This window comes from Calonectris borealis, chromosome 8, assembly GCF_964195595.1.
Source record: "Calonectris borealis chromosome 8, bCalBor7.hap1.2, whole genome shotgun sequence".
NCBI lineage: Eukaryota > Metazoa > Chordata > Aves > Procellariiformes > Procellariidae > Calonectris > Calonectris borealis.
In genome coordinates this window covers 25,644,805-25,663,116 of record NC_134319.1, presented here as the reverse complement: position 1 = coordinate 25,663,116, position 18,312 = coordinate 25,644,805, and positions in this window count along the sequence as shown.

The following is an 18,312-nucleotide window of genomic DNA, read 5'->3' as shown; positions in this document are numbered from 1 at the left end:
AGAAAGTGTCCTAGTGTTACCTTCACTGATGAGTTAAACTTGAAATCCCTTTTCTCTTACGTGTAATGCTCCCACCTATTCTTGAGGGATAAAACTCTGACTCCAAATCTCAGTGAGTCCAGGACTTCATGCAAATGTTTCAGTGTGCGAGATTAAGTGTTAGATGGGTAGCACGCAAGCACTATCTTTGTGTGTCTCCACCTTAGTGTTCCTGTGCGAGATGTTCCCAGTTTTTTGTTCTTCCTGCTTTGTGGAGAACAGTATGGATGGAAATTTTCCATGTATTAAGAAAAAAAAAGGTCAGTAGTTTCATGTTCCTGAAAGATTATGATGGCAGTTGAAATCTAACAATTTCCAGATCATATTGTATCTGGAGAATGGTAAGACTGACCTGAAGGACTGTGTGCCAGCATGTTTCCACCTTGCTCCATTCTTTCTAATGGGACACGTTGGCACGTTCACCACATTTCATTTCTCACTGGCATTTCAGAGGACGCGTCGTCTCTTTTAGCCTCCTGACCGTGGCCTGTGCCAGCTGGGTGGAGAAGGGGACACATACTTTTTCACATGATTTACACTTTGTTATTCAAAAATACTAGGGGAAAAATTTATGTACCAAGGTGTGCTCAGGAGTATAATGGCACATCACTGGCCTTTAATCTGAATCATCTCAGACCGTTGCCTTGGGAGCACTGGCTTTTTTCACTTACTTGCAGGTTGGGTTTGAAGGGGTACAGTCTTTCTCTCATTTATGCCAAGCTGTTATCTGTTTAGTCTTCACGTTGCTCGTGACTTTTTGTCTCTGAAATGCTTCCAGCATGCCAGGACTCATTTGAAACACGGGCAGGGTGCAGTGTGTAGTTGATGTAGGGCATCACGCTGGGTCCAGACCCAAAGTGGAGGGCACAGGGCAGCTGTGCTCTTGATGGGGCCTTTGCAGCATGGCGTGGTGCCCCCAGCATGGTGGAGACATGGTTTTGATGTCAGGCTGACCTGTCCCCACTGTGGAGTTTCCTGCCCAGCGTGTCTCATGGGTGCCATGGAGAGGCAAGGGTGCTGGCTTTGCTGCTTCTCACTGGGTGCCTGCTGGAGTCTCCCGTGGCTGCGCCCACATCCCTGTGTGCTGGCAGGCACCTGACAACAAGAAGGAAGATTGTCCCTGCTCCCACCTGTCAGTTAAGCAAGCAAAGAAAATCAACCTCAGAAAAGGAGGCTCTGACTTGGCTACCCCAAAGGAAGCCTGGAGTCATTTTGACAGTCCAGGCATCATCCAGCCCTCGAATACATGACGTTATTGATCCCCTAAATATGAAAGCCCACTAGTTAGGGCCTGCACAGTGTGCTGAAGAAGTGAAGGGCAGCACACTAGAGTTGTTTCTTCTCCTCATAGTTGACCATATTTTTGCTTTTCTGCCCTGGGCAAGGTGGCCCATCCCAGACCAGCAGACCGCTGTACTGCACCAGCTTAGTGCTAACAGAGCCCAGGAGAGGGCATAAGGAGAAGCACCTCAGATTGGTGCCTACGGAGACCACACAAAGCCTTTACTGGGAATGGGCAGCCATGGCAGAGGCTGGTAAATGAGTGGGAGATGCTGTATTGGGGTCTCCAGAGGCATGTGGGCTCCCGTGACCACTGCCTGGCTGGGAGGTACTGCTGTTTCTGCAGCAGCCCGTCGTGCTCTGGAGCAGCGGCACAGCACAGCTCTTCGATTGTGGTGAGTCTTTTAAATACACAAGTGTGGTTTTTGAGACTAGACCAACACTGACCTACCAGCAAATAAACTTTAAGGTAATTTAAACCAGGTAGTGGACCTACTGTGTATTCCATTCATCTAGCAGGGCAAGATAGTGGTGTAGGACCTATTTTTGGACATGTGAGATGTCAGTCACCAACTGCATCTCTGCAGCACTGCAGGTAAAACATGCCGAAACAACTTCTCCTTCCTCTGTGGCTTCAGAGGAAGTTTATTCAAATGTGTCTCTGCTCTTCCTCACCCATCTCTGGAGAATTACACCAGTTAGATTCACGCAGAAAAGAGCTCAGTTTTGAGCTCGGATAGTTGCTTCTGAATATGCAAACCTTTTGCAAGTGGCAGGACTGAATACATTGAGCAGAGGAGTCGTATTTGTGTGGGGACCGTGGTAATGTGGAACACTGGAGCAATAGATGTTTTGGTTTATTTTAGTTAATGTTGAGAAGAAAAAGTATCAGAGTTGGGGAAAATAAACACTGACTGTATTAAATTATCATTTCTCCTCTATTGACTTGCCAGAAAAAATACTGGTTTTACCAACAAACCTGAAGGCAAGAAGAACAGGTGACTTACCTGGTGTCACTCAACATGTGAAAACCAGAGATGAGACACAAGTTGTCTTGAACCTGTGCCCCCTTCGTTAGTCCACACTGCCTGACATGCAGGCTGTTAACAGAGATACAGATAATCAGAGAAAGAAAAAATCTGACGATACATTATTTGTATCTGCCTAGTCTTTTTTAGGGCAAAAAAGCCTTTCACTTCTTAGAAGTTGGTTGCAAAGGGATATTCCTCTTATGCTTATGCAAGTATGATAATTATATTGCATTGAAAACAATTTAATCTAAACTGCAAATAAATACTTTGGTACTAGGGAGTTGCATCAGTGTGACTTCAGAGGTGTAGTGCTCAGTTACAGCAGTATAATTACCTCTGTAAATCTCCCCTATGTAGACAAACCCTTCGACAAGCAGAGTAGTACAGATTTCCTGTAAGTAGATGTGTTTGTGTTTCAGAGCACTGACTTGCCCCCAGTGCCAGTGACGGTTAGATTTGGATTTTTGGAGCAGTGGTACATGCAGACATGCTCAAAGCAGCACGTGGCTGAATTTCATACCCGCTGTGTTGTGTGTGGTTGGGTGCATTGTTTTATGAATCGGGCCAAGAAAATGCATGCAATATGCTCTACAAAAAAGGTAGTACAAAGGCACAGCTGGTTTTGAACGAGCCGTGGTTTTTCAGTTTATACCAGACTACCGTCTTTTAGGCTAAAGTTGCAGTGTGTCCATTTTAATCTGAAAACACAGAGGACCCTGGAGGCTCGATCCTTTGCTCATGTAAATTAGGGTTGCACTATTCCCTTCGGTGCAGTTGAATTGTGCTGTCACTTGATAACATTTGTTTTACTTCTGTGGCAGAAGAGCTCTAAAAGCCTTCCACTTTTGCAAGTGAACAGTAAGTAACCGTACCAATCAAAAATAGCTTAATAAAAACACTGAGAAACCTTTCTCTGCTAATTGTAAACAAATCTAGGTTTGCTATGCATATTGGGAGTATATTTCTCTTATTGTTGGAAACAGGTTGAGATGAACTGGATTTCAGTGTCTGTACGGGCCACGCTCAGCTGCCGTGTGCAGCAATACCGCACAGATACAGCCTTCGCGGCACAGCCCGAGCGTCTGTACCGCATCCTGCTGACACCCACCAGGCTCCAGAGGCGCGCGCCTCCATGTTTGGAGGGTTATTGCCTTACGTGCCAGCCTGAGGTAATTCGTTATCCTGTTCTAACTGAGTCTGCTCCAGCAGCGAGAAGGAAGCTCAATAGTTAGAACTGCTGTGTCCCTTAAACTACTGCTTTTTGGGGTCTTCATGCGATGGTGTTGGGTAAATGTTCCCTGGTGGATGATCTCGCTGGAGACTGTTGAGCAGCTGGAGTTTATCGTGGTGTGCTGGGGGTTGCGTGCCGCAGCAAGGGTGCTGCTCACCTTGTGCACCACCCATTGCAGCCTGGGCTGCCCGTGGTGTGCTGGGAGAGGGATGCCAGCCCCAGCCCTCTGGTTTTCTGTCCCCCAGGAGCCCCCCCACGGCCTTATCCCCTACCAAAGTCAGCAGGCAGAAACGTGTGACTTCAGCATGTGCTGGACCATGCACAGCTTCTCTGTGCTAGGATATTTGCATTTTGTTCTTCATTCTCTGCTATTAGAGCAGGTCTCGCCCCATCACCTTTAATACTGAAAAATTTAGCCATTTGATTTGAATATCACATTTCCTCTTCTGATTGTTAAACCGTTCCTAAAATAGACTTGGAAACCAATTTGCAGTTTTGTCCCTGGAGCTCTCACACTGGTAGTGGGACAAGGGGCTTTGTGTCAAAGAAAGATGTCTACCTCCAGCACCAGGCTCGAATAAAAAATGATAATAAAACACTTTTAAGAATGCATTTCACAGTTATCCTTAGTGTGAATTGCTTCTTACACTGTGAACTTTTTGGACTGAGAATTTTCCTTTGAGTCCATCCTGGGTTACAACCAATAAAGGTCTCAGAGCAGAGATAGCAAAGCTGCTGCTCCGAACTCCAGAGAACGTGAAAATGGAGCTCTAATGAGGACGTCTGTCCTGTGACAGCTTTCCCAGCAACCAACAAACTGGCCGTACTCTTGTTGAGCACTAGAAACCCTTAGGGGATGCTAATGTGGCATGTACTCACTTCCTGATTAACTATACCTGCTGAAAAAGCTTTTTTGTTCTCAGGATCTTATGAATTGCTCCGGTCTGAAGGATTACATTACAGAGCAGTTCATGAGTGTGGCATTTCCTGGAACATGTTTAAAGAAATATGGTGCAAGTGCATATATTGGCATAGAGGCTTCAACCTTCCTATAAATGAAATATTACCAAACCCAGAAAACAACCCCCACCAAGAAAAAAACCCCAAACCATTAAGGGTCTGTGAGATGTCTAAAGCTAGGTGTGGACTATGTCATAAAGTGCATTTTGTTAGTATAATATTTTCAGCTTCTGGAATCTGAGTTGAAATTGCTGTTATACAGCTACACTTTTTCTAGGTTAATGCTGACATTAGCTCAATGTTACATTTGAGGAGTTAGATGATGCTTTGCAACAAAATGCAGAATTTAGACAGAAGATTATCCACAGCTCCGTGGTTGCACACTTTGAAAATGTCCGTGCCTCTCAGGTTGAATTCACCAGGCTCTGGTACTAACCTGTGGTAGAGCTCCTACCGTTTTGTGAATGTATGTCAAACCTCTGGCTGTTCCACAGCCCAGGTACACTTTGAAGATTATTTTTGTTTTACTAGCAGATGGATGTGAAGCCTGCCGAGGCTGCTGGGGTTTTTTTCCATCATCTTCTGCAGCTGGTGGGATGCAGTCAGGCCTGGATCTGCTGCCAGTGAATTTTTTCCTCCTGCACCTTGTGGAGTCCTGCAAGAGAAGGTCCAGAAAAGCATGGGCGGCTTTCTGGGCTTTGTACCAACCCGAGGGATGGTCCAAAGAGGCAGGGTGGTAGTGGCTGCACAGCAGCAGGAAGAGGCATACAGAGCTATAAAGCGAGCTGCATCCAGCATCCCCATATGTTATGCATCAAAAGTAACAGGGGACTTCCCAAATCTACAGCCAGCCTGAAACGTTACTCCCAAGAAGTAAGTATTTCTTATTCACTATGAAGCAGTAAGTTGGATTGGATTGTATAATTGGATAAGTATGTATAATTGGATTTTGAGCTTATTTACCAAGACTTTGAAATGTTGCTGATCACTGTTGCACAAGCATTTAGACTGCTCCTTCCACAAATCTGGGAAAGGCAATATCAAGGTTGAAATTCTCCATCTGACTCAGACCAGAGGTTTGAGCAAAGGTGTCCCCATGTCAGCCTGGGAGGAGGGGTAGCTATCGGGCTGCTACAGACTGAGCTGATCGGTTCAGTTTTCCCTGTTCAAGCTCTTTCCTTGTCTGTGGAAAACTTAATTCTTCCCTGGCAGTAGGGCTGGAGCTGAGGTTGCATCTCTCAGCTGAAAATCCTAAATCTCTTGTTACCATCTTCCCAGCCAAAAAATGTTTTACCGGTCCGTGTAAGCTGGAAGAGCATCCAGAGGAAAAGATGCTCGGGCACCGAGTACCCTGCCGTGGCGGTTTGGGCACACTGTTGAAAGGGCAGGCATGGGTTCAGGGTCCCTCCCGCCCCTTGGGAGAACGGTGTCGTTACCAAGTTAGCAGGGTGTAAGCGGCCTACGTAACCTCCTTCGATTCACAGCAAGCAATTATTTTCCTTTCTCACTACAACCACTTGGGAAAGAACTACACCCTGGCAGCAGGAGGGCCGGCAGGAGGAATGCTCCTGTGCAGAGAGAGAGGGGAAAAAAAACGTTGGACTCAAAGCAATCCTTCTGTTGTTTTCCAGTCCAGATTTCAGACTGGAAAACAGGCCAAAGGGTGAGCGTGCAGCCAGGCGCAAAGTTGCCTGGCCCATGATTTTTAGAAGAGCCGCAACCGATTCTGCAGGTTTTCCCTCCGTGTGTGGGTGCGGGCGGCGAGGCCTCTGCAGGCAGGGCCTCGCTCCAGGTGCTGCCCTGTGCCTCTAGCAGGGAACATCTGAGCCTCGGGGACGACTCAATTCCGTGGCTCTGCACTGTCATTTCATCTCCATTGTTCCACCTTTTCCCTGTGAACATGGCTTCTGACAGTATGTTTGCTGCCTTCTCCGTCAAGCTCACTTGTGCCTTGCTCTAGGGACAAGTGACATAAAGGCCTTCTTGCTCAACAAGCAAGGCCCCTTGTGCTGCCATTACAGAGCCCTGACTGAATGCAAAACCCAAGCTGGTATTGCTCATACTTAATCAATCGTGTTACTGCCGATGGTATTGGTAATTCCTGAGTTGTGTCTGCTAGGCAGGCTGGGAAATAACAAGTAACGACCAGGAAGAAAAATCACTTTGCAACAGCCAGACGTGCAGAGATTGAGACGGCAAAAATTTACAGCATCTCCTCCTTGGGCCCGAGACAAGACGACTCCATGCAATGCAAGGTAGGCTCATCTTTTTACTGTTGCGCTGCTTTCTTCTCTATATTTTAAACATCAGAGTTTTCACTTCTGTGCCGTGGTTGAAACTGTTGATTGAACTCTCTCTTCTGTTGGCAAAATTTTCGTGCTTCGCATAGTAGAGCTATTGCTTCTCAGAGCAATACTTCTGTTACTGCAGATTTTAATTACCGCTCACTGAGAACAAGATAAATGGAGCTTGAAGTCCATAGCATTAAAGCTATCCATAGACAACCTAACTGTGCTGGTTACTGTGCTTAGATGATGTCAGCAGCATACTATTTACTTAACCCATAAACGTCACTGATGTGATCTGTGCTGCTGAAGAAGATTTGGGGAGAAATTCTAACACGCAGCAAAAGAAACAAACCTTTAAGGAACAGATGGACAGGCAGGATTTTCACACTCACTGTTCAGATGCAAGAGCATGGAGAACCCGTATTTAAGGCAGCAGATTTTGGTGGGGGTGAGCACATCTTGCACATCACTTGGCGTGCGCGCAGGAACATGCCTTCTCTCCGCACTTTGCACCTGCCAGCGAAGCCCCGTGGCAGCCCGGTGGGCGTGAAGAGGTGCCGGGTGGGTGCCAGCTCCGCGCCTGTCAAAATAGTTGTCCTACCAGTGCAGGTGAGGATGAGCGCGGCTGGGCCAGGGGAAGAGTAAACACCCAGATACGCTGAACTGCTCCTTTGAACAGAGCTTGCCTCCTGGCAAGCACACGCTGCAGGCAGCAAGGCTCTGCTGCGGAGCTGCTGGCTCACGCCAACCTCCGTCAGGAATGTAGGACGCTGGTAAAGGAGCGGGTAAGGCTGCCTCTGCCAGCCTTTGGATCCTGAGTAGAAATTTTACTATTTGGGTGGAAGAAAAAAAAGTCTTATAAACTCTTCTCCACCTGTCTGCTCTCAGCCTTAAAGTTGCCAACAGCCTGTGGTTAGCTGGATGGCCTCACGGACCCCCCGCATGCATTTGTACGCATGCTGCAGTATCTGACCTGAAGGGCGTTCGTCCGTGGAGCAGAAGTCCCAGGTGAGGCTTTCCAAACGCCAGCTTGACCTCTGGGGCTGGATCTGCCACCCTGCCTGCCAGCTTCTCCTCTGAGCTCGCCGGTGGATTGCTCCCAGGTCCTCTTCCAGCCCAGGGGAGGCCTTCTCCTCCGGAGGCGCTGTTGTTCAGAGCAAGGGGAGGACAGAGGAAAAGGTTTGGGGTTTTTTTGTTTCTGTGGGTTTTGGGGGGGTTTTTTTGGTTTTTTTTTTTTTGCAGTCTCACAGGAGGTCACGAGACAATGTAGGTCAGTGACAGGGCAAGGCTAGGGACATTTTAGGTGTAGCTGCTGCTTGTACATCGGGGTTTAACACAGCATGCTCCACAGCTATTTTTGGAGGGGTGGTATAGTGGGAAAGTTACACCCTCTGAATATAATTCCTGATTTATGTGTGTCAAGTCGGGTGTATATTTTTTCTCTTTTTTTTTTTCTTTTTTCTTTTTTTTTGGATAAATTTATACTACTTTCTGGTCTCCATCCTGTTTGATGAGTTCATGGTGCCATCTACTGATTAAAAATGGAATTAGCACTGAGTTCTAGTCGGGGGGCGCATTCTGCACTACCTATTTCAAAATAAAATTTAATTATGTGACTAAACAACAGCTTTAAACATGGAAAGCACCAAATACCTGGGATTTGTTTTTTTTCGCCAGAAGAGCTCAGGACCTCTAAATCACCCTGACTACTTTGGAATATGTGCCTGTCTCTGCAGGAGGCTGAATAAGAGCGGTGCTTTTAAAATCTCGCCCCAAATGTACAGCAGAGCCCCAAGGCTTTCTCCTCCCCCTATGCTCAGAGCATTTGTACACCTCTGCCGCTGCTCTGCTCCTCAAAATGAGAAATAGTTTTCAAAAACATTTTGAGCTTTTTGGAAAACTGGAAGATTATGGTGTGTTTTCCTTTTTTAAAAAAATAGCAGTGACCAAAAACAACAGATCAAAATGTTATGTTTTGAGTTTGTTTGTGAAGCAGACAAATTCTTTCAGCAATGTTACACAATCTGATCTCACGGCCAAATCTGCAATTTAAAAAACCCAAACAAACCACCAGTGAGAGGGGAAAAATTGATCTCAGCTGTCTTTGCGGACGATATGTCTGAATTTCAGATTTCAAAAAGCCCCAAACGTTTTGATTAGAAAATAAATAAATAAATCGGTAAATAATTTGCTGGTTCTACTGAGGATACACGAATGGGGATGAGCTTTGCTCCTGCAGATCCCTTCTCCAGCTTTAACTACTGTCTCATGCTATTATTGTCTCTTCCGTGCTGACTGCTCCTGAACTATCTATTTCTCCTGAAGCATCCTGCTCTTCAGGAGTCTGTTTCCCATCCCCAGGCAGATGCACAGCATCACCAACCTAAGAACCTGGCAGTCGACCTGGAAAACAGGGTATGGGGCTAGAGTTAGAGATCCACATGGATCCACAAGAGTACTTCTTCATCCCCAGGTGGCTCTTGCCTTTTGAAGGACTCTCTATGAGGAGCGAGCAACAGAAAATGTGTGGGAAAAATACAAGCAAGTAGAAACATCTTTAAAAAATATATGAGTACTTCACCAAATGCAAAACAGCCGGGAGGCTTAATTGAGATATATTGGCTTTGCCTCTGAAATACCTAGTTCTTTTTCCTTTAGAAGAAAATGAGAAATGTACCCTAAACAGCAAACAATTTTCACATACACCTTTAAAGCATAGCCCCTTTTCCATCCATTTTCTGTAAGCACAGCGATTGCCCATAAAAGCTTGCCAATGTTCCTAAGGTTAATAGATAAAATAGATAAGAGATAATAGTGTTCCATGTAGTGGTGCTTTAGGGAATACTGCGAATATTGAGGTAATTGGGAAGTCTGTAAGGGGGGGGGTCACCAAAGAGGAGTCAAGGTAAGATTAGAAAAGCTGAGCTGCAGATCTCGGCAATACTTGATAAAGGTCAGAACTAGAGGCCACTGGATCACTTTCTTTTGAAATACTGAGTCAAGTAAAGAAGAGGGCAGAACTAGAGCAGTACCCATTATTTCTGACATCTAATTATTGTATAGATATTGTTATTTTAATAAGATTGCCATAAGGAATGGCAAAGCAGTAGACCCTTCCCTTCTTTGTATATCTGATAGATTAGTCTGCCCACCAGCAGAGCAGTGGCGTGCTTAGAGGGGGACATGCTGTAGTTAGGCATGATAGATCACAGGTTGGTTAAGAAATAACTTTGATGGTTTTCTCCTCTCCTTGTACAATCAGATTCAGCTTTGTACAAGCTGTTAATGGCAGGTGGTGGGAAGCCAGCTACAAGTTAAGAACTGGCTCAAATGATGCTGTAAATGGACAGCCGGTATTTATATGAAGAAGGTTTGGAATTTGGAGGGTCATTATTTTTAATCCAGATCGGACCTGTTAAATTAAAGTCTTTCAGTAAAAACAAAGCAAATGGGATTTTTTTTTTTTTGTTTATAATGTGCCTTTTTAATCCCACCCCAGGGATAAACACAAGGAATATTCTTGCTTTCTACCAAATGTAAGAGGGACGGGTCAGAATTACCCCTTGCTTCTCATTTGAAAAGGCTAATGCCCTAGTTCAGCCTGCCCCCCTTTGCAGGCTAAGCTGATTTTAGGAAACTGATTTTGTTCAAGTCCTAAGTGATTTGGTACAGCTGTGTCGACATAAGCAGGCTGTAAACAATTGTTGCATGATACTTCAGGAAAGTCAGATTCACATGTGCAATAGTGGGCAATGCTCTGAATGTATTCATCGGTGCCCAGACATGTGCAGCAGACTTGCAAACCAGCTCGAGGCAGGGATCGCTGTTCCTCAGTTTGTGTAGGGCTCGGCACAACAGAACCACAAACTCTGTTGTTTAATAGTAATAATTTGTGTTTGGTAACTCCTGGGCACCACTGCCATGGACCAGGACTGTACGAAGGATGGGACCCGGGGCTGAGGTTGGAGCGGAGGATGGTTCCTGTCTCCAGGAGTTTGTAGCACAACATGCCAGCAGATGAATAGGGATATGAGAAAACAAATAAATTATTGAGACATTATTGGGTAATATGATAGACAGTAGTCTCGTAACACAATTTGTTTTATGGTTGTCATGCTCTTTTGGTAGGATCTGTGGCAAAATTAACTTTCTTATGAGGAGCCTGGAGGAGGAAAATGAAGCGATGCAGTGTGTGTCTATGAGGAATTCCTGTTAGAGAAGCAGAAAGTACGAAGATGCTGATTTGAAAAAGTAATTAGAGGATAATGGAAGCTGGATCCATCAAGTAAGTAGAAAGTAAGGAGGTTATGGTGGGAATAAATTAGGATGCACATTAGAAGTAAAGAAAAGCAGGTTACATTTGGTGTGAGAAAAAACGTTGGTCTGATGAAAGTAAGAGGCCAGGAAAGTTTTGGAGTATTTATGTTTTTGGTTTTTTTATTCTTCACGGTGACTGTAGTGGCTAGGAGAAGGAGACTAACCAACAAACCAATTACTTTAGCATCCACACTCACTTGGTGTGGTAGGTATGTTTAATTTGAGCAAGGATCCTGTGAAAGGGAGATGAATTCAGTATCTAGAATTATGGAGAGAGAACTTCAAGTCCTTCAGTCACAGTAGCACCTCTGTGTGATCTTTGGAAAATAGACCTTCTCTGCCTCATGGATGTACTAGAACAAATCCACAAAAAATATAGGGCAAGCCAAAGGTTGGTGAAAGCCGCTGCAGTGCAGAGGAGCTGGATATTGCACATCTAGCAATTTCCTGAGGGCATTAGCCTGAGATTTCGGGTCAAGAACTGGACCTCTTACAAACCTGTGTTGTTGGAGTGTGCTTCCTTTCGTTTATAGGTCTGTTAAGATAACTCTTTCAGTTCCCAGCTCTTTCACAGACAGGCTGAAGTCTGAACTCCAGTAGTAGCCTATAAGGTCAGCAAATGCTCGTGCATGTACTACCAATGTTTTTCCTATGCAAACATTTGTAACTGCTGCAGTGCCAATTTATTGGTTGACTTCTGAACTTGGTTGCTGTTAGTACTCTGCAAGACTCCAGCCTCACAAGAGCAGCTGAGCGGAAGCAAGGCAGTGAAACACAAACGCAGACATGCTCGTTATGTTATGTGCACCTTCAAACTGATCTTCACCTCTCATGGACCTGAAGTTTACAAGGCAAAAGAATAGTTAAAAGAGTTGGAACAAGTCACAGGGGGGTGAGAAAACAAAGAGGCTCATTAAACTTTATGCCTGCACCTCACCTATAAACAGCATAGTGCAGTTTTTGTTAATGCTTCGAATTTTAATTACATGCTGCCTTACCTAGTACACATCTAAACTTATCTTTTTCCACCTGGTATTAGAAAATGGCTCTCAAGTTTAATTTAAAAGCTGTACAAGATTTTGAGGAATGCTGGAGTACATGTTTGTGTGTAGGATACAAGTTTGCTCACTGTTTCAAAGAGAGCAAAATTTTCATTCTGAAGCACATCAGGGACTTGATTTTACTATCCACAAAGCAATTAATAACGTATTAGTATATATGACTGCATTCAGTGTTTGCTGGTAAGTCCACATGCTTCTGTGTAGAACACATTTTCTTCCGAGTATGACATCTTTCTTAACCACCAAAGAGTATAAATATTGGTCTTAGTGCATGAATGAATCTAATCTCAAACAAGTGAATCACATTTTTAAAGCACCATGCTATATTGTGGAATTACTGAATTTCTGTACAGATCAAAGCTGTGACAAATTTTCATGTTGCCTTGAACATGAACCATATCCCTCTGTTCTGACCAAGCAGACAGTATTCCAGGGGGTATCGCAATGTGTTTCAGAATAAGTTCTCTTTTTAAAGTTATTCTCATTGAAAATAATACAGCGTCACAATTTAAAGCTTGAGCCAATTGAAAAACTTTTCATGGAAATTTTTCTCAGAAAATACCAATTTTCCTGAGACACACTCCTGCTTTGAAATTCTCTTCTCTGGTGTACTCTGCAGTCCATTTCATTGACAGCGGGCTATTTTGGGAATCAAAGTGACTGCACACAGGCCTAGCGCAAACAGTGACCATGCACATCGTCCTTATTCTTGTGCCTTGTTAGTCTAGCAACTCCCTCCATCACAAGGTGTTTTTCCTACTGAATCTGGTTTCAGCTAGGAGCAGTAATATCAGCAGAGCAGCAGAAGTGCTGGGACATTATGGAACAACACAGCGCAGTAAGTGCCAGAGATATGCGCCGATGCAGAGCTCAGAAATTTTCACAAAACTGAGCTGATTGCTGCTCCGTTGGTATCATCCGACTCACAGTGATTCCCAGCAGCTGACAATCAAGTCTAAGATGTTTTTCTCACAACAGTTCTTAACCAAAAGCTTGGAAAGAATATTTCCAGGAAACCTGTAATTGCTTTGGAGAGCATTCTCCTAGGTCAGGTCTAAAAACCTTTATGGTGAATATTGGCTATTTTTAGCAGTGATTAAACGGAAACTGGTGAACGATTCAGGCTTGAATTTGACACAAACAGGTAGGAAATCAGTTTTTGTTTATTTTTTCCAGGCTAGATAAATAATTATGGTCAAAACTGGAAACTGAATGAATAATGAAAATTACTTTAACTTTTTTAATATAAAGGATACATATGGGACGTATTTGTGCTCATATACATACGTATCTGTAAGTAAAAATTGTGTATGTTAGTAGGAATTGGGGTACTTACAGAAATGTGTGAAGATTCTGCAGACGCTTTATCTTGGAGTAAATTATTGTCGCAGTGTCACTTTTGTGGATGACTCCAAAGGGCATTTAAGAAATAGTATGGAACAAAAATGGTTTAATAAAAGAGAAAAGTGCTGAATGTTAATTTACTTACTCCAGAACTGAATGGAAAAGCCATTAGGGAAAATATGCTGAACAGGTTTGGCAGCCTGTGCCACAAGAAACATTTCGCGTAGCACATGCAGACAGAGCAGTTAAGTGTTAATAGGAAGCAATGCTGCTTTTTTTCCTTGAAACTAATATTAGTAGATACGTTGTTAAGAAGTGTTAATCTGATATAAGACACAATTATTTCATTTATTAAACATTCTTCACTACTGCTAACAGCTGGGAAACCACGAGTAAGAGGTAAAATACACCCTCCTGATGCATGGGGAGCCAGGGTTATAAAGTAGGTTATAAAGTAGCTCCTGAGGTTATTAAAGAGTCACAGTGTATGTTCCTGGGATGGTAGCACAGTGGTGCCGGTGCGAGGCAGAGGGCAGCCGCCGGGTGCAGAGAAGAGGTGTGGATCAGAATTCACAGCCGGAGCAATTTCCAGCGCCCTGCGATGCCCTGGCCGCCCGTCCTTGCTGGTAGGTCTCGCTTCTGCTCTCTGAGCTGCCACCGCGTTTCACCTTTGCTTAATTTTAAGCCCGTGTATGAATTATCCCACTGCCAGCAATGGGATTGCTCATGTATTTGCAGTATTTCCCACAAGTAAGTCTGAATGGAAGGAGGACTGCCATAAAATGCTAGATTTATTTTCCAAAGTGACACATGCATGGTTAAATTACATTTATGTTATATATCTGTTTTTATCTATCTGTCTATTTTCTGTAATGAATCAGTGCCACAGGATTGTAAAATAAATATTTACATGAAATATGTAGAGGAGGTTATACAAATTAGGTTATATTGACATTGCTGATCTGTTTTATATTGATATTTATGCTATTTGGTTTGTTACAAGTGAATTGAATTATAAATACTGTGTTTCTTAAAGCAAAGTCTATTTAATAGCAAGTATTGAGGTCATTTTTCTGGCATGATATTTCATGAAAAGCTTGTTTTTAACCAAACTAGCAGTTTTTGGAGCACAGCTCTATTCAAAATTTCTGTATTTCAAGAAGTGATATGGAAATTTGATAGCATATTGGAGTCTGATGTACCTGTAAATAAATCAGGTATGTGGGGCAAGAGGGACTTTCAGGAATCACCCTGGGTCAGGTAACTCAGTTGTGGCATATCTTTCATAAAAGCAACGAGGAATCTCAGCAAGTTAATAAGCTTGCAAGTCATCAGATTTTCCGCATGCGGTCATGTCCTGTAAGTGCAATAGAGTGTATTAATAGTACTCCAATGTAACATTTTCCAAGTGTTTTGTAGTAATACTGGTTGGGCCGTGTACTTCTAACAAGCGTTAACATTCCTCGGGGAAGACTCAGGGTTTGAAGTGCCTTATACTACCATAAAATGCGGAATAATCAAATCTGTGAAGGACAGGCCACTGTGAACCTGGCAGGAATATGACACTTGTGTATTGTGTAACAGGCATTTCCTCTATTTCTGTGATGAACTGGAGAAAATTATTTTGAAGTATATGCATTGTACACCTGAAGCAGAACATAACTTTACATAACATTCAAGTTTCCTACTTAATCAACACATGACTGTGGTGGGTTCCTGGAATGGAAAAGAACTGGAATTGCTGCTGACATCCCAAAGTCTTTGCCCAGTATCCTTTCCTCCCCTTATGTTTATTTTCAGTAGCCCCTGGCTCCCCATTAGGTTGTTGGACAGTCAGGGAATGTTCTTTGCCCCAGGGTATGGAGAAGGTGATGATGAGCTGCTATGCAGGTATGACTCTCACGGGATAGTCTTTTGGTCTTTGGACATCCTAGAGTAGGAACCTGACAAGTGGCTGGGACTGAAAAAGAATTATGTCTGGAAAACATTTGATTAATCTGCACGTTGTTATTTGAGAAAAAAACAAATCTGTAGTCAAAAGATGCAGCATACTTTTACACAATTTTAGTTAAGAGAAATTCCAGTTGAAGGTAGTATCTTCCCATTAAGTGGACCACAGGGGCAAGGGTCATTCTTTCTTTTTTAAGAACTGTTACTATTTCACAATAGCTATATCTTTAATTGATGACAGTATAACCTGCCTGTCAATATAGCTAATAGCCAATGCCATTGCAGATGTTGGAAGGTATTGCTTAGTAGCCTAGAAACATGTTTATATTTCATCCTCAGACTCGGTCTGAAGTGTCACCCTGCCTAGATACGTACCCGGAGTTCGACACAGCCCCTAGCTGCAGGGGTGCTCCATAAATCCCTACACATAAATGCCTTCCCTGCTTTGTCTGCAGTTAAGGATGCTTCTGGGCAAGGCTGCTTGTGAAAGTACATATCTGCGGGTTCTCATCTCCAGTGATCGTACGTCACAGCAGCCTGTTGTCACCTGTCCTGCTGTAGTTCCTGAGCTCTGCAACAGCGGGTCATCTCGTCCCATCTTATAGGGAGACATTGCTCACAGTCCTTGAACTACAAAACCTTTTAAGTCAGGGGCTGAAGTATGTTGTTCTGTAAAGAGCTTCACACATACGCTTACATCCTACATATGATCATTTACAAGAATGACTTATGTTTTATTGATTATATGAACTTCCACTTATATTTTAATATGGAATAAATAGTTGATGCAACTATATACAAGGAATGAAATCTGATTTCAGTTGATATCATAATCCATGTAATAAAGTAACATCTGAATCTGACTTCCCAAATCTCGGCTTCCAAACTCTTCAGAAATTAATGGGAAAGTCAGTAGAAAGCCTCTACATAGAGCATAGTATTAATTCTTCATGTCTGCTTCATTTTACTTTATTTAGACTTGAAAGACATCTGATATCTTCCCTCATCACCCAGGAATGGGAATCACCCATGAATAAATCATATATTATAACTCAAAGGAGAATACTGAGGGAAAACAGCCAGAGAAATTCAGCCCCAACCATGTCATGAGTTGTAATAAACAGTTCTTGTACTTTCCACTGGTCTGACCTTTTCCACTACTTGTTGTCTGAGGCACTCTAATCAGTGGATTTATAATTTACTGTATAATACAGCTCTTCTATTTCAAACAGCAAAAGCTTTGTTAACCCTCTTTTGTAAGTCAGTGTAGAATTTGGCCAATCTAAGATACTCCCCGAGTTTGTTGTTTCAGTCCTAATATCTCTCACTGTGGGTGTTTTGCAGTTGATTTTGATGGGCTCAGACATAGACCTTGAACCAGCTCCATTCATTTTCTTGATTACTGATTTCTTGATAATTAGAGGATACTAACTGAAATACTGAAAGTGCTAATCACTGTTGCTATGTACAGTTATCACTGGGTGGGGAGGATAATAGTTTGGCTTACAGAGTTTGGCTTCCAATGACGTGAAGAAAATCCCTCTGTCTGAAGTGGTGTCATCGTCAGGTAACCACCATTTCCAAGGGAAGAGCGTGGCTGGAGAGATGTAAACCTTCACAGGAGCTCTTCAGGTGTTTGCTAAGACCCCGATTTCAGAGGTATTTATGAAAAAAAGATTTACAAAGGCATGCATGCTACCTATATGTGGCTTTCTATTCTTAGATTTGCTTGTGTTGTGATATGTGAGATGTTGCCATTTTATTTGGCAATTGCATTGGTACCTATTAGGGAACAGTGTGTCAGGGCACTGTGGGGGCTGGGGGCTCTCTGGGGTCTGGGGATGCTCCCCAGGGGATGGCAGGGCAGGGCCTGGCAGCCAGGGCAGCACTGGGCACCTCCCTGGGGACTGGGACAGGCTGAGGACAAGCTGGGAACGTGTGTTACGGTGAGAAGTGTGTCATGGGGGGAAAGGAGCATGTGGTCAGGGCCCTCACAGGTTAAACCTCGAGGGCTTGTTTTGCTCAAGGCTGATCTAACCAGTCGTTTGTAATCATCCCTGGTAGGTAACTGCTAGTGCAGAGTAAGCATTTTTACTTTTTTATACACTTGAGAGTATTTTGAAGTTAAACCTTCTTGCTTCTATTCTTTCTTTTTCTTTCGAATGGAATGATTATTTGCCATTATCCTGAGTATGCAAATGTCACATACAAGATATTTTGTGCACTTGTAAATTCAGCAGGCATTTTCTTGGCACCTTAATATTCCATTGATGCAGCTGGTACGCTCTTCATTTAAAAAAACCCAATATCTTGCCAAATTACATTAAGTCTCATTTGGCCTTTACCTCTGTACAGCTAAAAGTGGTGGTATAACCACCCTCTCCTTGTCCGGAAGCAGGAATGAACTCGGAGCAAATGCACCGAGTGCTCAAAGCTCTCAGATTTATATCTCTCAAGATCAAAGAGCTAATCATAACGAATTCATTCCTTTTTCATGAGCGGTAGCTCTTCATTCTGGCCACAGTTCAAGAAAATAGTCACATTCAGAAAGTTTGAGTATTTAAAGACGCAATTTCTATCTCAGTATGCAGGTGACAGCAAGGGTACAGGCAGGTCATTGCCATGACTGCAGTGCAGCGTCACTGCGTGAGAGATGGCACAGCTGCACCTCATCCACGCTGCCGGTGACTTCTGCTGTCCCCCACCATGTGCTCGGGTTTTTGTCAAGGAGGGTGTATTCCTGGGATAATGTATTTTAAAGAAGATTTAAGTAAGAGATGTGTTTGTGGCCATTAGGACCAGAAGGGTAG